Source organism: Balaenoptera borealis (assembly GCF_965194805.1).
Source record: "Balaenoptera borealis genome assembly, chromosome: 14".
Classification (NCBI taxonomy): Eukaryota; Metazoa; Chordata; class Mammalia; order Artiodactyla; family Balaenopteridae; genus Balaenoptera; species Balaenoptera borealis.
The window spans coordinates 14,662,923-14,684,019 of NC_138875.1; the positions used below are offsets into that span (position 1 = coordinate 14,662,923).

General features: G+C 33.9%; 2 long non-coding RNA genes across 2 annotated transcripts in view; both read right to left on the reverse strand.

Annotated features, from left to right (window-relative positions):
- LOC309610319 overlaps positions 1-21,097 on the reverse strand; it is a 131,609-nt gene that overhangs the window by 668 nt on the left and 109,844 nt on the right. Inside the window, exon 2 of the long non-coding RNA XR_014233848.1 lies at positions 1,930-2,066. This is a non-coding gene — a long non-coding RNA (uncharacterized lncRNA). The remainder of the gene's footprint in view (positions 1-1,929; positions 2,067-21,097) is intronic.
- Positions 2,099-16,452, reverse strand: LOC309610776. The gene is made up of 2 exons (XR_014234162.1): positions 12,012-16,452; positions 2,099-11,700 (listed from the first exon to the last, which is right to left on the reverse strand). It is a non-coding gene; the product is annotated as an uncharacterized lncRNA (long non-coding RNA).

A 21,097-nucleotide genomic window follows, 5' to 3' on the forward strand; every position in this document is an offset into this window, starting at 1 on the left:
CTAAGCTTTTCTCTATATGTATCCTATGCAATAAACAGTGATGTATGTGCAATGAGCTCTGAAATCAAAAAGTGGGTTCAGTTATTCTCAAGAAATCCTTTTATTTGTCCTCAAAAAATTGTAAAGATCTCTCTAAGTGTAATTATATATGATGCCGGTATCAGGCACCACGTATGTGCCACTTCAGATGTCCTCAGCTTTCTCTGTCTCTAAGGCCTTTGGATGTTATTCAGGCCCAGCCACCACTGTGACCACTTTAACTCAGACTCACCCACAACCCAATAGAGAGTCGCCTCCCACCCACACTTGCAGTCTCTGACCTTCAGCCCCAGGGTCTTCCTTTTGCCCTTAGTATCACAAGTCATGGAATCAGCTGGTAGTCCCAAGAATGCCCAGTTATTATGTGTGGGGAACTTAACATCCCATCGTGCAGTCCTTTGGCTGTAAGAGACCTGGTTGAGAATAAATTTGTTCCCCTTGCTTCCTCCAGAGGGACTGACCTTAGAAGCAGTCACTTACAGGGGGACATACATCCCAGGAGATCATGCACTCACTTCTGCTTATACCAAGTGGTAGCCAGGTCTAAAATGCCCCTCATGTTACCCTCTGCCCTGTCCTGACTCCCTTCATTTCCCCCAATCCTGCTCTTCTGCAGGGCATGCCCTAATAAAGTGTTAATCTATAAACTCTGGCCCCGGGCTCTGCACAAAAACACAGACTAAGAAAATCCATTACCTATTAGAATTAGGCTTCTAGTTCCAAGAAGAACAAAGTTTACATAGCAAGCCTACGGATGTCCATTTCAGTGAGGCTCATTTCTGCCAGTGTTCTGTCAATTTCAGCTTCTACACACATTACATTTTTGATCCTATTTCAATTCCATGGAGTAGACATTATTATTTTCAGACAATGGAGACCCATTAAATGGTAGAATTAGGACTTAAATTTGGTTCTCTTTAATTCCATCTCACATGCTTTTCCATTTTCTCAAATTATGGTAGGAGATATCCATTCATTAAAAGGAGAAAAATTCAAAGGTAAAGAACCCTCTCTTAAATCCTTTATCTTTGCATCTTCCATGTATTCTTTCCACTATTTCTCTGTTTAAACCAAGAATCTATATTTTCTTCACACAGAGAATGATTAAGTTTCATAACAATGGGATTCCAAATAACGAAGCAAGATTTATAAAATGATTTTTGTGTAATAATTTATATAACATATAAAATGCATCATATAGTCTCAAAAGATATAGGTTTTTAAAGTATTACTCTATGCATGTTTAAAGGGCCATAATCAAGCAATAAGAATTAAAACTAGCAGTAAACTGTGCAGGTTATTTTTATATGCATTTCACATCTATAAATCCCTGTGCATCATTAAAATCCCAATGACAACTAAACAGCTAAAATAAACCACAGTTTTCCCACATAGCAAAGCAGTCACTTCTCATAAAGGTTTAGTTCTTGGTTTTAAAGTTTAAATTTCTACCACCTATCTCTTTTGATTGCTAGTTAAATTATATTAACATCTGACACAGACTGATCCTTTCAATTTCATATCCAATCATTTCCCTATCCCTTTAACCTTGAAATATATTGCCCTAAAATTAATTTTACTTCAAAACGTTGCAGCAGTGTATCTAATTTTCATATAACTGTTAAGTTTTGCTGTGGAAAAGTTCAAAATTTTTAAGGAATCACATTGGAGTTCAATTTAACTTTCCCTTAATAGTTTACTTTCTTCACCTTCGAGCAGATTGAAGTTCTAATTTATATTCAGGAAACTTTTCACATACTTGTCTGTGTCTTTTTTCGACTATGTGCTCTGGGCTGTTGTGGGTAGTGTTGAAATGATTCCAATCCTGGAGCTGGACTCCCAGTCTGCACACTAATAACTCAGACTAAAAAACTGAACTTTACTACTTACCAGGAAATTCAGATCCTGAGATTTTTTAGAGAGATACTGTCCAGAGGACCAGTCAAAATGTCACCCAGGGAACAGGAACCATCTTCTTTGCATTTCTCTCGGGGTATCAGCTATTTGTTTCTGATATAGCAAACATCCTATCCAGCCAAATGTTAACTTAATGTTAATGTTGTAACAAAGCAAAACAAACACCATTCACATTATTCAGATATATAATTCTAACAAAATATCTACAGTGTAGAAACTATTGATATTTTACAGAAAACCTAGGAAGTTTGCCCCTACAAAGTATAGCTAGCAACTGTCAGCACAGAGATTTGACCCCAGACCAAACCCCAGATCTTCCAACCTTAATCTCTTCATTTTGTTAAAACAACATGGCATACCATTTCTTCCCACCTAGCGACTTTATAAATACAGCCTGTCATGTTACCATTATTTTGTATTGTGTTCAGGTAATGTATGTTTTTACTTCAACATAAAATATTAATATGTAAAGCAATACTAATTCTTTGCTTTCAAAATTAATAATTTCAATGATCTGGGTTATTTGAGGCATTTCTAAATAAATGGCTCTCTATATTGAGGGAATTGAATTGTAATTTGTATTTTTTAAAATTTATTTATTGATTTGTTTTTATTTTTGGCTGTGTTGGGTCTTTGTTGCTGCCTGCAGACTTTCTCTAGTTGTGGTGAGCGGGGGCTACTCTTCGTTGCGGTGTGTGGGCTTCTCATTGTTGTGGCTTCTCTTGTTGCGAAGCATGGGATCTAGGTGCATGGGCTTCAGTAGTTGCGGCTCGCAGGCTCAGTAGTTGTGGCTCACGGGCTCTAGAGCGCAGGCTCATAAGTTGTGGCGCATTGGCTTAGTTGCTCCGCGGCATGTGGGATCTTCCCAAGCCAGGGATCAAACCCATGTCCCTTTCATTGGCAGACGGATTCTTAACCACTGCGCCACCAGGGAAGCCCTGTCATTCATATTTCTACATTCTATTTGTTGACACATGTAATTTATATTCTTTTCTCAAAAGTTCTCACATTTTCTCGGAGCCTACATTATGAAAAATGATTTTAGAATATGGACTAATAGGGACAAATAATTCCAAGTTGAATTTCACAGGTTTTAGTGTAACCTGGCCTGAACCAGATCTATAATATCTGTGCTAATTGACTGACAGCAGCTTTAGAAAATCAAGGCAACTCTCAAGTTTTCCTAGTTACGTAAGCCCGAAAACAGCTAAGTAGTATCCAGTTTATTACAAATAGTTGTTATAATGAGACAGCTTAGTTCAATAACCAAATGAAATACATATGTAGCAGTTGATAATTAAACCAACCAGTTTTCTTGGTATTTTAGGAACTAAGGATTTGAAGGATATATCAGGTCATATAACCTGGAATTAATCAGTCCCTCCCAGCCTAGCCAGATCACCAAACTTGAGGGTACTATGAAAATTGCAAACAAGAAATGGAAGAAAAATTAAAATGGCCATTAGGCAAATGAAAAAATTATCAATCTCAAAAGTAATCATGGAATATCATACAATACATTACTTTAATAAATTCTTAAAATGTTAATACTGGTAAATTAATTGATAATTAATACATTAATAATATTTTAATAATAAAATTATAACATTTTACCCATTGGATTGAACAAAAAGTAGAATTTACTTACTTAAAATAGTAGTCCTAAAAAAAGTCTAACAACACTTAAAAACAAGACTTGAAAAGATAAAGTTGACCCAAAAGTAAGTTAACTACCTACCAAAACAAAACTCAACACACTGAAGGATGACAATATCTATAAACAAAATAACATAAAATTCACAATGTCCTGATTACAATAAAAATAAAATATGCAAAGAAGCAAAAAAAAAAAAAAAATGTAACCCACTACCAGGAGAAAAATCAGTAAATAGAAACCGAATCAGGAATGACAGATAATAGAATTAACAGATGAGGACTTTAAAAACATCTATTACAATAAATATATGCAAGGATTTTTTTAAAAAGAAAATAATAAAAAGAGAAATGGAAACAATAAAACTAAATTAAATAGAACTTCTAGGGCTGAAAAAATAAAATATCTGAGATTAAAAGTTCCCTATAATGGCCTAATAGAAGATTGGAGGTTATAGGGGGAAAAAAACCCCAAAACTAACAAATTTAAAGTAAAGGCAATAGAAACTATCCAAACTGAAGTTACAGAGATAAAAAATGCTGAAAAAATATGATCAGAACCTAGCCATACATGCAACAAAATAATGAAACTGAATATATCCTTAATAGGGGTTCCAGAAGGAAAGGAGCAGCAGAAAAATATTTCCAAATTTGATGAAAACTACAGATCCCAGAAAGCTCAACAAATCCCAAGGTGAGTAAACAGAAAAACTACACCAGGATACATATATCAAATTTCTGAAAGCTATTATTTTAAAAAACTATAGCAACTAGAAAGAAAGATGCATTAATTACAGGGGACTAAACAATAATGATGGAGAACTTCTCATAAGAAACAATGTAAGTCAGAAGGCAATGAAAAAGCTTCTTTAAAGTACTGAAAGAAAACGAACACTGAAAACTAGAATTCTATGTCACAAACAAAAGTGAATTTGTTGACAGCACTACAAAATGCATTAAAGGACGTCCTTCAGGTTAAATAAAAATGATAAAAAGATATTTTAAAAACTTGACTCTACACAAAGGAATAAAGAATATTGGAAATAATTAATGTATGGGTAAAGTTATCAGGTTATTTATCTTATATTAAAATATTTTAAAAAACCATTTGTCTTGTAAAGCAAAAAAAAAAAAAAAAGGTAACATAAGGACATAAGAGCAAGGACTGCCTGTTGGATTTGGCAGTATAGTGCATATTGGCTGTGATTGCTAAAATGTTGTAATGAAATATTAACAACAGGAACCAGTCTGTAGTGGGTTGACAAAGAAATGCTAGTACTATTTTTATTTTGGAAAATAGAATTTTTTTTTAATAAAAACCAGGTTATTTATGTTAATATATATAATAGTTTTATAATTGTTGCTTTTAAATAAATTGATAAATATTTTTAAATTTATTAATTTTAATTGATACTTCTAATATAACCAAATTATTAGATATAACCCACATAAAACAAATTCTTTGAGGTTTTCAATAATTTTTAAGAATGTAAAGGGATCCTGAGACCAAAAATTTTAGAACTCTTGCTTTATAAGATGCTGCCTTCATAAACATCGATGTAGATACAAAATTATTCTGAGGTAGAATATAGGATTTCCAATGGTATTGTCTTATTTAAAAGGAGGCAATAAGTTAAATTTCTTTTTCCTCATGAAGATTTATTATTCATTCTTTAATGATGGACAGGTATGACAACTATGCCTAGTGTTTGCATTTGAATCTCAAATGATCATTACTGAATACAAAGAGGAAAAAAATAACACCTGGATATCATAAAATAAACCAATAACACAAATTGGCTCATGAATATTTATTTGCACATTAATTCATCTATAGATAAAACAAATGAATAAACTCATGAATATTCCCTGAATTATTTATCTATGGGATCTTTTGTAGAAGATGTATTATGCAAAAATGTTGCTCCTTACATAAATGACATTTGAATAGTTAAAAAAATGTTCTCCCATTATAATCACTGGATACTACCATGCTAATAAAAGCAAAGACGAAAAATGGGGATTTACATAATTGAACACCATTTGAAAATGAGATATTAGCTTGATTCTTGTTTACACATTAGAAAGCTTTAAAACTGTCAGAGATGGTGATGATTAACCAGAAGAGAGCAGAGGATAGTACATTATCTCTCATCTCTCTAGTTTGTAATGGGAATCAGGATGGAGTTCTATTCATCTATTAATTCTCATTCACTTAGCCTCCAGTGTGATCTATATATACAAGATGATAGGACCTTGTGTATATGTCCAAAATATATTTATTACCTTGTGAGAGTTTGAGTTAATCACTGATTAAGTTTATCTATTTTGCTATTAACTCAGTTTTGCCTGCCTTCCCCAAATTTCCTTTATTATTTGAAGTCCTACTTATTCTTACAGGACTCCCCTTAGTCTTTCTCAACATCATAAAATGAAAATAGTTTTCTGTTTCCTTATTATCGATATAGAATATTTTAAGTTTTATTCTGGGTTTTTACCTTAGAGTGTTTATTATATATCTTGCAATGTAATTACTTTTATACATTCTACTTCACTGACTACGTTATCAGTTCCTTGAAGTAACTAGCATTGTGTCTTTCTCACCTTTGTTTATGATGATCTGGTGCAAAACTGAGAACTTAGTAGATGGCTATCTTGTGTTAATAAAGTTAATTAAACAACCTCAGCGAGTTCTAGCAGCTTAGTCCAAATCTCCTGGTGTGAGGACCAAAAAATAAATTTTATCCAAGGAAGTAAACCATCAAGATAATAAAGATATCAAGATACAAGATAATAAAGTATTTTTATATTTTGTATTATTACTGCATAGGAATTTAAGAATACCTTATTTCTTACTATAAAAGAAAAAATATAAAATGTATGTTCTTAAATCTTGGGATAAATGCTAAATATAGTCTATTTTTTTCTCTAAATTATATCAAGTGCTAATTACTAAATATTAGGTTATATGAAGAGATAAACTGTTCGAGATGTGACCTAGAATTGAGGCATCTACAGTATCTACGACAACAAGGTTCCACTTTTGGGGGGGGTCAATTTTTAATCATATCTTTACCTCATTCATCTCCTAAGTTGCCAACAAGATCTCAAAAGCCTCCTAACTGAATTTATTCTCTGTAATTATGTTTTCTTCTAATTCTACAGACCACAGCCAGGTGAGTTACATTCATTTAGTGATTTATTCAAAGGACATTTATTGACTATAATGTGTATGTAGGGGAGGAAAAATAATTTTCTGTCCACCCTTCTAGTTTCTTGGCTGAGACCCACCTGTAATAAAGACATATTAACAGGAGAAAAACAAAAATAAGTTTAATAACATGTCTACCTCATGTATACATGAGAGTTACTCAGGAAAAACTTTGTAACTCCCAAAATGGCCCAAGCCACCGCCTTAAATACCATCTTTAGCTAAAGACAAAAGAAGATGTTGGGGGTTTGGGGGAGACCAGTTATGGAAGGTTATCAGGAAAAACAAGGGTATGATTGTTATGCAGATTTACACCATTGCCTTCTCCACTGATGAGAGTTTCTAGAGATTTAGTCATCTTCCTTTTCCAGTTACAGAGAGGGAGGCATCAGAGAGCTCTGATCATGAAATTGCTTCCAATCTACTACCATGATTATTACTATGACTATTCCTTTGCAACCAAAAAAATATGTTTTTGTTTTTGTTTTTGCCATTTCTCATCCTACTATCATTCTTCTGCCTCATCATTCACATCCTCTCATTGGAAATATTTCCTACTCTGATACTATCCTGTTGACAAACTTCCTGTGTAAATTCTCACTTTCACAGAAAGCAGCAAATGGTGTTTCAGAGGAAAAACAACCTTGGATTTTATTCAAAGTGGAAGAGTTATTTTCTTCCTGACAAACTATAGACTTGCAAAAACAGAGTGATTTACCTTTTGATTTTTCAAAACCTTGAAGTAAATAACGTAAAATATGTAGGATTCCTTGCTGCTACTAGAAACCATAAACAACTTTCATCAATGAAATGGTGAAATTTACATTTACACTGATTTTCTCTTGATTACCCTACCTCATGCAATCGTCTAATCTAGACTTTCCACATACTGCTTTTAGATTAATTGTAGTTTTTGGTTGCCAGCCAAGTTTAATTATGAAAGATACAGAAATGATTGTAATAAATACTATTTAAGGGATTGTGCTGTAAATAAATTAGTGACCATTTCTTTCTTATAATTAGGAGAGAGGTTTCCATACATAGGGTAGTATTTTATATACACATAGGATAAAATTGTAATTTATTCTACCAGAAAACTCATCAGTTTGATTTTATTTTAGATTAAGTCCCACCAGTCTGGTGTAGGGTCTCAACAATTTTCCTTTTCTGCTATGTTTAATTCTTCAAAACTGAATTATCTTAAGGATTTTTTTAAACCTTAAATGACCACATAAGGATTAGTTGTTTCTTTCTGGAGAAAAATCATGGGGAAAAAAAAATTTCCCTATTCAGAGCAGATGCAAATTATGTTTAAACAGTTAAACATTTCTCTGTGTGTCTTTGTTCATATTATTCCGTTTGCCTGGAATACTTTCCCTTTTTCATACCTAGCCAATTTATACTTCAAAATCAGTTCTAATCTTATCATATTTATGAAGACTCCTTAGTTCTCCTAGAGTTACTTATACCTTACCTACTTCTCCCAAGAGGCACTTGAACCACTATAGTCATATAATTGATTGAGTCATAGCAACCAATAAGTACAAACCAAGTACAAACCAATATCTTCAACTAGAATGTGATCTTTTCAGGGTTAGGAATGGTGCTTACTTTATTCTGTATTTCTGGCCTTTAGCATTTGCCTAGGACGTAATTTGCATTCAATTAAGACTTTTCAAATGAACAAAAAAATTATTTCATCCTCAGAACTGAATCTCTGAGACTAAGAATCGCTTCCCTTCAAATACGCTGCGAGGAGGATCCCTAGTCATCCTCTTTTTATTGAGATGAGTTTTACCTGGCTTTCTCCATCTAACCCAAAACAAATTTCCCCTCTGCCCAAACTGGTCACCATAATGCAAATGTGAATGAGTCCAGCTAATCTGAACCCAAATCCTAATTCACCTTTTAAAGTTAACACTGGCCCTCAAAAGTTACTTAACTCTGAGTCTCGATTCCACCTACGTGCATCTCGGCAGTCAAGTCTGCAGTATCCTTGCATCCAGGGAAGGCTGAAGAACGGTGACTGAGGAAGGGATTTGAAAGAAGGTGGAAAATGTAAGAGTGAAACTCTGAGATAAAGACTCTGGATGAGCGTAAGCATGTACGATTTACTTAACTCCATTTCCTAAATCATCAAATCGTTGTTTTTTTGGGTTTTTTTTTCATCATAGGACAGCAGTGGCAGGAGTGGAGCTACAAAATCAGGAGGTTGAAGGAGGACCCATATTTCATGACAGACTTTTGTGAATTTACTTCGCATGAGCAATAGCCGTGGTGAGCAAGCAGTAAATGTGGTCGAAGTGATGAATGATCAGTGTGACTTTTGCATCACATGACACCCTAGTTGTAGTTTTGGAGAATAAAAAAAAAATGTTGGAAGGAATGTATCACTTGACACTTAGATATTTAATAAATTCACCTGTTAATTTTCTTGCTTTAAAGGTATGAATTTTTATAATTGTGCAGTACTAACTTACAATATAGGGAGATGAAAAACGTTGTAAACTACATGAAGCAAACTTAAAATCGACATTTATAACTCAGTCATAGCTACAGTCACTCTCTTTAGTTCTCCTTTTATTTACTTTGATGCCATTGTAGGTGAGATGTACTCCCCACCCCAAACCCACCACTGTTTTCTTTTCCAGATATTTCTCCAAAAATTATCTTTCTGCCCTCCACTTCTAGGTGCACTCTGCAATCTTTTCATCCTTCGCAACAAACAATCCTCATTATTAGTCCTGGACATTTTAACCCTCGGTTCTATTCCTTCAGAATAAGTATTATATTCTTAAACCCAAGGGCAATGTCTTTCAAAACATCATAAGACGGTGAGTAAATATGCTTTATACTGTACATAAACCATCCCTGGTATAAAAGGATACTGGGTGATTATATTAACCTCTATGAAAGAACAAACAACTTTCTTACATAGAGAGGGTTTAATGATGTTTGGAGAAGATAAAACACTGATAAATTTAGCTAATCATAAAAGTTAGAAAAAGCAAGATCCCTGAGGTTTTATGTTTCAACTTAATCAATACTAAATCCTGAGATCTCCAGGGCCTGGACACCTGCATTAATACTTTTCCATTAACTCCTTCCTATGTTTAGTCTCTTCCCCAGTCAGCAGAGGCATAGTTCATTACTTTACTCTCTCGGTCAATATTCTCAACATCGTGTTTTATTGTTTTCTGGCCTCTTTCCCACTCAGCAAATCTTCCTCAAAATTTTAGAACAACTACTACTATACTTCCTCTCCCTACAAAGATAAAAGCCATCAGACTCCAATTTCTCTAAAAATTCAAAGGTATCTGCCTCCATCTGGTTTTCAATCCCAATTACCTAAAGCAATATCCCTCCTCTATGGTCCATCCTCATCTGCATCTTGTTCTATCCTACATCCCTCAGGGACCTCACTCCCTCCTTAATCCTTTCTTTCTCCTTCTTCCCCTTTACTGGAAACAGAGCTCCAACAGAGTGTGCTGTGGGTTGGATTGTTGAAACTCATACATTGAAGTCTTAACCCCCAGTACCTTAGAATGTGTCTGTATTTGGAAATAGGATTTTTAAATAGCTGATTAAGTTAAATGGGGCTATTAGGATGGGTGCTAGTCCAATATAACTGGTGTCCTTATAAGAAAAAGAGATTAGGACACAGAAACACATAGAGGAAAGAACAAGTAAAGACACAAAGAAAGATGGTCATCTACAAAGCCAGAAGGATAGACTTCAGAACTAACCAATCTTACTGACACCTTAATCTCAAGACTTCTAGCCTCTAGAACTGAAAGAAAATAAATTCCTGTTGTTTAAGCTACTCAGTCTGTGGTAATTTGTTATAGAGCCCCTAACAAATTAATACAGATTTCACTGGCCCTTATAGAAATTCAAAGCTGTTCCAACTTTAAAAACTCCTCTATTTTTGAACCCACATTACCCTCTTTTCATCACACAATTTCTTTCTCTTAAGAGTCGGGCTTCTTAAAGATCATTCTACCTGTATTTCCTCCACTTTTAATCAATTATTCAATTCACTTCAATTTAGACTCTACCTAAAAGGTACTGAAACATTTTTCTTTCCTTTCTTGTCTCCAAATTTTAATCCTGTTGACCACTCCCTCCTTCCTCAAATACTTCCTTAACTTGTTTTTTATAATATCATATTATATTGATTTTCTTCCTACCTCTTAGAGATGATCACACCATCTCCAGCTCTACTGGGCTCCTGTTTCTCTTTCATATTTGTTTATTTAGTGTTCAACCCCTCACTCTTCAATTCTTATTTTACTTTCCATGCTTATGATTTCAAGTTATATTTCTAGTTCAAGCTGTCGGGCTTTAAACTCATTTGAAAAATAAACTAATATTCTAAATTGACATATTTAAATCAGGACTCATTTTCTCTCCTTCTTGCTCTTTCTCGTGTTCCTGTGAATGACATCATTGTATATTCACTTTCCCAAATGAGAAATGTCTCAACCCTTACTTCCCCTTTTCTCCAACATCTCCCATTAATAAATTAAGTATTTTTGACTTATCCTCTTCAATATTTCTGTATTTTTATTCCTCTCTTAACTACATCTCTAATATCTTGGTTCCCTAAGCTCCACTCTTGACAGACAGACACTGCATTCATAGTCATCAGTTTGAAGCATTAATATAACTTTAAAATTATCCTGCCTAAAATCCTTTGGTGGTTCAAAGGCCCAAACTATTTAGTATGGTATATAAAACCCTTTCTGGTTCTGTCTATGCCATCAGGTTAAGCACTTTTCTTTCCCCAGCCTTCATTGTCCATATTCAAGGGGAATCTGTTTAACTCAATTTCAAGCTAAAGTCATGTTCTCTGATCTGGTCCATTTAAAATGTAATGCCTGGGCTTCCCTGGTGGCGCAGTGGTTGAGAATCTGCCTGCCAATGCAGGGCACACGGGTTCGAGCCCTGGTCTGGGAAGATCCCACATGCAGCGGGGCAACTGAGCCCGTGAGCCACAACTAGTGAGCCTGCGCGTCTGAAGCCTGTGCTCCACAACAAGAGAGGTCGCGATAGTGAGAGGCCCGCGCACCGCGATGAAGAGTGGCCCCCGCTTGCCGCAACTAGAGAAAGCCCTCGCACAGAAACGAAGACCCAACACAGCCAAAAAATAAATAAATAAATAAAAATGAAAAAAAAAAAAATGTAATGCCTTTAGTTTGCAACCTCTTCCTTAACCCTCTGCTTAGCTAATTGGTCCTCACCCTTCAGGTCATAAATTACACATTTTCATTTTTTGGAACTTTCCATAGCCATGTAAGACTGAATTAAGTTCACTTCCTATGCAATTCCTTGGAATTTTATGCTAACATATTTAAGTATTTAGACAGGTAAGCAGTCTATGTTATGATAGTGTTTGTTATGATGTGATCATTTATCAGTTGTCTATCAGTTTCCATTAGTGTCTGGACTTCTTAGGGGACTTAATAAATACCTGTTAAATGAAATAATAAATATATCAGTGTTTAAGCTTTGCATTAGAGGACATTTTTTAAACAAAACTGGTGCAGCTTTTTTTTTTTTAAATCTATTTTCAACATCTCCTTACTGTGTCCCACACAGCATAGAGCCTGGTATATTATATATTTTCAAGGACAATATGAACTTGATAAAAACAAAGAAGCCCTAACAAATATAGCTAGTTCAATATTAGTTCCCCTGTTTCTATATTATTTTAATAATGATATGTTGTTACGGAAAAGTTTTGTGAGAAAATTATAAAAGACTTGAGAATCAGCAGTAACATTTCTTAAACACTACACTCTGGCCTCAATTAATAATGCCCTAGAAACATTCATACTGTGTTCTTTTCCTGTGTTTTAACTTTGTCAGTCTTATATTGTTTCTCCTAACATGTTGCTGTAGATAAATAGCACCAAGTCTCTTATATGACTTCAAAAATCCATTTTTCTTAAATAGAGGCATATTCATAAAACTAGGCTCTTCATGATGGGTAAAGAAAATTGCTTACTTTAATATCTTAAAGGAATTCAAAGAGCTAGGGTGTATCAGTGATAACCATGAGAAAATGTTTTACAAAACAATGTAAGTCTTCCAATAAAAGAAAAAGAAATGTATTTACTTAGCTAAAAACATTTTATAAAAACAAAATACACACCAAAAGTAAATACCATAAGGTGTGGCAGCAATAGATTCCAGACTTTGAAAAGAGTGGATGAGGATAGAATGATAATCAGAGCCCGAAGCAGTCAACAAAGAAACAAACAAACAAAAATGCTAAATAATTGCAAAGCTGTTTGCATATATGAGCAACTGAAACTCAGAGACTGATGGGCTTTTGCAAAACCTTTGAGATTTAGTCTAGAAAGTACACTTTAAATTTGATATTTCCATTTTTCTTTTTTGAAAGCTCTCAATGTGAAGTACTTTATAAATAACTTCTAATAGCAACTTAAATTGCCTCTATGAGAATGAGAAATAAAACTTCCCTTCCAAACAATTTGAAGTAAGTTCTATATTGTCAAAGTGAAAATTGCACTGGACAAATTTAACAGGTAAGAAAGACTTTACTAAAGGCTATTGCAATAGAGGAGAGACGCCAGAACTCAGGTGGAGCTCAGCTCTAAGGGCCTGAGAGTTTTAAGAGCTGGGGTTGGGGAAAAGGGGATCCATAGGCTTTCTGTGTACACTAATTGGCTTCATCCAAAAAAAAAGTCAAGTTTCTCGTATCCTTGTAACAGGAGGTAGTTTACACCTTGGAGCAAGGAGACTACCTAATTTAGGCTACTATCCTTCCACCAAAATTCGAGATAGGGGAACTATCTTCCTTGATAATTAGACTTCAAAGCAGTGGTTCCCAGGTCCTAGAAAAAGACATTCCTGGGTTGTGAAACTGACAAGAGACTTTTTAAAAGACTTTTCAAAGAAGCAGACAAAAAAGTTCTCTAAGGTAAAAGCTCTAAGGGACTCAAATCAGGAAGACATCTGTCTAAAGGTTAATCAAGCTCAGGGGAACTTCAGTATCATCTTGGTCAGTATCATTGATTAAGAAAATAAAAACAGAAAAAAATGTAATTCCAAAAGTTGGCTTTCACACCTCCCTCAGCCTTTAAATATCTATTTAAAACATATAGCCATTCTCAAAAACAAGTTAAATCTCTTTATGGGTAAGGACAAAACTAGAAATACACAGATCGAGACTGAAGCCCAGGACTTATTTAACTTCATATTGTGGAGCAGGCAGAGGTGGCAAGAAGTTCAACTCCTATAAAGTACTAAGAACACATATAGTAAAAATATAATAACACAAATGGGAAGAATATATAACAACTTTAGGTTACTTGCTATTTCTGGAAAGGAAGTGAAGAAAGAGAATGTTTGGGGAGAGGCTCAACAGAGGAGCTACCTATCATGATAACACTTAATGCAAAAAACGCAATGTCACTGGTGACCTTGTGCAAATCGCAGTTCTTTTGTAAGTCAGGTTTCTTGTTGGCGAGATTGGTTTAGTAATAATTGCTCAGAAAATCATACAGAATTGTGAATATCAAACTAAATAATATTTGAAGGCTCTTTTTATAAAAAAATCAAGTGCAAGAAACAAACACTGTCTACTATAGGTCAGGAAAAAAGGCTTCGTTACAGGAGTAAGGATGAAAAACATCTTGTAGACTTCTCTAAAAGCGTGCATGTATTCTAGCAAGGAAAACTGGTCTATAATCAATGATTTGAATGCAATATTCAGAGTAGAATAGATAGTAGATGCAAACAATTACATCTAGAATGGATGGACAACAAGGTCCTACTGTATAGCCCTATATTCAATGTCCTGGGATAAACCATAATGGAAAAGAATATAAAAAAAGAATGTATGTATATGTATAACTGAATAACTTTTCTGTACAGCAGAAATTAACACAACATTGTAAATCAACTATATTTCAATAAAAGAAAGTAGAATAGAGAGAAAAGAAATGTATAATATATAAAGTAGCATGGGAGCATGGAGAGAATGGCCAACTCTGCTTGAGAGAATTCAGAAGGTTTTGTAAGTAAAGGTAACATTTTAATGGGAAGCAGCCACATAGCACAGGGAGACCAGCTCGGTGCTTTGTGACCACCTAGATGGGTGGGATAGGGAGGGCGGGAGGGAGACTCAAGAGGGAGGAGATGTGGGGATGTATGTATATGTATAGCTGATTCACTTTGTTATACAGCAGAAACTAACACACCATTGTAAAGCAATTATACTCCAATAAAGATGTTAAAAAAAAATGTAACTAGATTTTGAAGTTAAGTTGTAAAGAAGAGTAGAAAAACATCTCAAGCAAATGGGACTGTGGGTATAAACATATAGAGTTTTGAAGGTCCTAGTTATGACTACACACTACAGTGTGTTGAGTGCATTGGGTTAAAGTTGGGGAAGTGGGAATGCAGATTGGAGCTATCTGCATTCACCTGGCTCTGAGACAAACCTTGCCCGTGTCTTGTGAGTACTCAGTTATAGAAACTTGTCTGGATGGGCTAAGAGCATTTGCATTATCCCCTTGGGCATTGTCATTTAAACTATTCCATCTCTCTGCAAGGATCCAACCTGTTAATGCCCAATTCTTGGACTTTCACTCCCCTCTGACCTCACGGCCAAGGTAATCATTTTCTTACCATGAGAACCAAGAAGATGACTAAAGGGGAAACAACCTCTAACACATACACAACCTGGAATGTCAGAGAGTTGACTTAAAGCATAACTATTTTACCTCCAAATTGCTGCTAATGCTGAAAATTACAGGGATGTATCTTAAATTTTTCAGAGTTGTGTATGGAAAAGATGAATGTTAGGGTGGAGTTTAATTCTACCAGCAGCTATTGTGAGATGAACTACCCCAAGGCATGCTTACTTTAAAAGGTATTTGTCCTTATTCAGCCTCTCAAAGCTCAGCGGGTCAGCAGCTCTGAAGGATATTATTCTATGTTGAATATAATGAAATCCATGCTTTGTGCTCTGAGACAATAGTTGGGAATATCCTTAAATTTGGCTGATGGGGCATGAAATTCAATTACTGCTCATTCAAGTATTGCTTCAACTATACGTTTGTTCTTTTGTAAAATTTAACAAATGGAAAGGAAGTAGAATGTCTTCCAGTTGAAAGATATAATTGGCATTATTATCCTGTAATTATAATTAGTTTTATATTCCATTACTTTTTGAAGCCTGGTATCCAGAGAAAGAGAGAAGAGAGAGAGAGAGAGAGAGAGGGAGAATAATAATAGAGCAGAATAAACTTGAATAGTTTGATTAGATCACTTACATCAACTCAGCAAGTTTTTCAACTTAACTTTTCACAGTAATTATCTATAATATAAATAAGTTAGCAATACATTTTGTCATGAAATCATCTCATTTAATTATTCTATCAAAGATAGAGCATCTTGGATGGACCTAGAGATTCTCGTACTGAGTGAAGTCAGACAGAGAAAGACAAATATCATGATATCGCTTATATGTGGAATCTAAAAAAAGGCTACAAATGAACTTATCTACAAAACTGAAGCTGGGACGAAGTGAGAGAGTGGCATGGACTTATAAATACTACCAAATGTAAAATAGATAGCTAGTGGGAAGCAGCCGCATGGCACAGAGAGATCAGCTCCGTGCTTTGTGACCACCTAGAGGGGTGGGATAGGGAGGGTGGGAGGGAGACGCAAGAGGGAGGAGATATGGGGATATATGTATATGTATAGCTGATTCTCTTTGTTATACAGCAGAAACTAACACAACATTGTAAAGCAATTATACTCCAATAAAGATGTTAAAAAAGAAAAACTGAAATAGAGTTACAGATGTAGAAAATAAACTTATGGTTATTGGGAATGGGGGGTAAAGGCGGAGGGAAGGATAAATTGGAAGATTGGGATTGACACATGCACACTACTATATATAAAATAGATCACTAATAAGGACCTACTGTATAGCATAGGGAACTCTACTCAATACTCTTCTAATGGCCTATATGGGAAAAGAATCTAAAAAAGAGTGGATATATGTATTTGTATAACAGATTCACTTTGCTGTACACCTGAAACTAACACAAAATTGTAAATCAATTATACCCCAATTAAAAAAAAAAGATAGAGCCTCTCCTCTGAAATATCTATGTCAAATGATACATCACATTCTCTTAAACCAGAATCTGCCTTCTTGTTAGTTTCTCTGGGACCCAAATAACTTCATCCTCTCTGAGAAGGTGAAAATAGTGGATCAATCTCCCTTTGAAACTTTCAATTTCCACATGACGGATTACAGTTATTTTGGAGACTAGCTACAATTTTTTTATCAGCCTAGAAAAATATAGAATAAATTATTTGTTTTCATGAAAGGATTGCAGCATGATTTTTATAAACCTTCAATTTCAACATGTATTAAAAATGCTGGAGCTTAATTTAGGCTTCTCTTGCCTTAGAATGCAAACCATGAATCTTGCAGATTTGTATTTATAAACAGCCATGGTTTTACTTAGAAACTTCAATGATATCAAGCACAATGTCTACAGATGAACAATACAATCTTCCTTACAACCTTACCAGGGAGTAGGTGTGGTCAATAGCAAATAATTTCAATTTGTTTTTTACACTCAAACATTATTTTTTTAAGATAAAAGACTATTTTGGAGGAAAGCATAAATATTAAATAAAGCAAGAAGAATAAATATTACATTTGAATTTTTACATAGATTATCTAAATTTACCTAGCTTTACATATGTTATGATGTCAGACTTTAGTTAAAACACACAAATTCAATATAAATGAAAGACCTCAGACAAACTATTTACATGTGATTTAAATAATCTAATTGTTTCACACCCCAAAAATGATAATCGAAAGATTGCTAAAATATTCTAATTCCAAACTTTTACAAAATCCATGGTGATTGTTTCGATGGGAAATACTTAAATCCTTTATGTACTCTCTCTTCCTACCCTCACTTAAGCCTTTCAGATAAATCACAATTAGGAATTTTAATATCTAGGAACTAGTTGTGATTCAAATAAAATTTAGACAAATGGTATTGTAGTAGTTTCAGAACCTCCATTATTCAGATCCAGCTGTTTTGGTTATCACACAATAAGCCTCAAACAAAATATCTTGCTGAATCGAACCAGTGTCCTTTCTACTATCAGTCAAAATAAAGTTGTTACACCTGGAAAATAGCCTTAAAAAGGTATCTACATCTGCTACATCCTCTTTTATCTCCTCCCCACCCAATAACATATATACCTGTCAACTGAAATGCTAATAACAGGGTTTTTTTTTTAGTGAGTGAACTACTAGATTGAAAATTAAAATCACTTTTCTCCAATCCACCAGAAATGAGAACTAAACATTAAGTTGAAATACCACATCCAGGAAAAAAGTCTGAGTTTGATAATTTTGTATTTTACATTCTAGTAGCAACTTGACAAAGACGTAGTTTACATCATAAAATTCACCAATTTTAAGTGTATATTTTCATGAGTTTAACAAATTATATATTGCATTTCACCAGCAATTAAGATACAAACCATTTCCAGTTTCCTTGTGCCCGTTTCTCTGTGTCCAGACCCAGGGAATCATCATCCCCTGATTCTAGCCCTAGGAAATAACTAACCTGTTTTCTATCACTGTAGTTTATGTTGTATTCCAGAATCTCATATACATGGAGTCATGGGAAATGTACTTTTTTGTGTATGACTTCTTTCATTCAGCATTATATTTTTGATATTCATCCATTTTGTTTTGTCTAGACAAAACATCCAGAACATCCTTGAATGTTTGACAAAGCTCATGCTTGAAGCCATCTGAACTTGGAATTTTCTTACAATTTCAACTTCTTTGTTAGATATAGGACTATTCAGCTATTCTATTCCTTCTGGAGTAAGTCTTGAGAACTTGATACTTTCCATCTTTCAAGAAATTTTTCCATTTATATAAGTTGTAAAATTTGCTATCATAATTTTTTCATATTTTCTTACCATCCCTTAGATATTTGTAGAATCTGTAGTAATTTCTTCAATTTTTTTCTTGATCAGTCTAGCCTAAGTTTATTATTTTACTGAGCTTGTCAAGTAATCAGCTCTTGATTTCATTGAGTTTTCTCTGTTCTTTTCTTTTTCTATTTCATTGATTTCTTTTATCATTATTATTTCATTCCTTCTATTTTCTTTGAGTTTAATTTGCTCTTTATTTAGCTTCTTAAGATAGAAACTAGATCATTTGATTTATATCTTTCTTCTTTTCTACTTTAAAATTTTAAAACTATAAATACACTTTTAGGTGTCACTTTAGCTGCATTTCACAAATTTTTATATAATGTGTTTTCATTTGTATTCGGTTCAAAAATTTTCTTGTGATTTCTCCATTGCCCAGTGGGAGTGTGCTGCTTAATTTCCAAATTTGGGGGGAGCTTCCAGATTTTTTTAAATTTTAAGTTCATCGTGGTCAGAATCATACTCTGTACAATTTCAATTTTTTTTTTTTAATTTTGAGACATTTTATGGCCCAGTATCATGCTTATCTTGGTGAATGTTCCATGAGCCCTTGAAAGGAAGTTGTATTGTTCTTGACTCAATGGAGTACTTTTTAAAAATCAGTTATTTCAGATGGGTTGACTGTGTTATTCATGTCTTTTATATGTCTCCTTTCACCATCTAGTTCTTCCTAATACTGAAAAATAAAAGTTAAATTCTCCAGTTATAATTGTGGATTGATTTATTCTTCTTTCAGTTCCATAAGTTTTGGTTTCATGTACACTGCAGCTGGTTTTTTTTAAAATTAATTTTTACAGGAGTATAACTGCTTTACAATGTTGTGTTAGTTTCTGCTGTACAGCAAAGTGAATCAGCTATATGTATACATATATCCCCTCTTTTTTGGATTTCCTTCCCATTTAGGTCACCACAGAGCATTGTTGAGTAGAGTTCCCTGTGCTATACAGTAGGTTCTCATTAGTTACCTATTAGCTTTGTTATTAAATGAGTACACATTTAGGATTTTTGCATCTTCTTGCTGAGTTACCACTTTATCATTATGAAGTGTTCCTCTTTATCCCTGATGATCTTCATTGTTTGTGGAATCTACTTTGTCTAATATTAATATAGCTACTTCAGCTTTCTCTTGATTAGGTTTGCAAAGTATATCTTTTCATTCCATTTACTTTTAACCTACATTACCTCTTTGCTTTGTTATCAATTCTGCATTTTCTATATTGTTTAGACAGGTTACATTTAATACAATTTCCCATGTGTATGGCTCAAAATCTACCATCTTGCTATTTGATTCATATTTGTCCTATCTGTTGTTTCTGAGTTTTTTGTTTTTTTGTTTTTCACTTTTCCTGCCTTCTTTTGGGTTACTTTTGGCTCATTACGTGTACCTCTTTGCTTTATTTTTTAATAGTTGCTCTAAGGTTTACCATATACATTTTAAAGTTATCCCTGTCTATCCTCAAATTATACAGAACACTTCTATTTCTCTCTTTTGTGCTATTGTTGTCAAACACTTTAATTCTATTTAGGTTAAAAATCTAAAATTACTTTTTGTTTGTTTTTGCTTTAACAATCAATTGTCTTTTAAAGAAACTGAAAAATGAGAAAAATTATTTTATTTTTACCCAATACTTATCATTCTTAGTTCTTCTCATCCATGAGTAGGTCTAAAATTTATACGACATTATTTTCCTTCTGCCTGAAAACACATCCTTTAAAATTTCTTATAGTGAAGTTCAGCTTTTGTTTGTCTAAAAAGTTTTTACTTTCCTTTCATTTTAAAGGATATTTTTTGAAATATAGAATTGTATGTTGACAGCATTTCTTCAGCACTTAAAAGGTGGTATCTTCAGGCATTCATGCAGATGAAGCTTCTGGGCAATTTTTAAGTATTTTGTTTCTGTGCCTGAAATTCAGGTTGCCTCAAAGCTGGAAACTGACAAAACTGTAAGGCTCACATGGCTGTTTTCTTTTTCTCAAGGGTGCTGTTTTCTTTTTCTCAAGGGTTGCACTCTTGTTCTTCCTTTTGTTAAAAATATACTATTGTTTCGCACTTCGCATCTCGACTTTTATTACTTTACAGGTGGAGGATAAGTCAAATCTTGATAATCTTTCATTGCCAGAATGAGTATTCAGAGTTCTATTTATATTTAACAAAATTAAAAGTTATGTGTATGCTATATATATTCTATATATGTTATATATGTTGTACATGTTATATATATAGGGATTATAATATATAAACATATATATGTA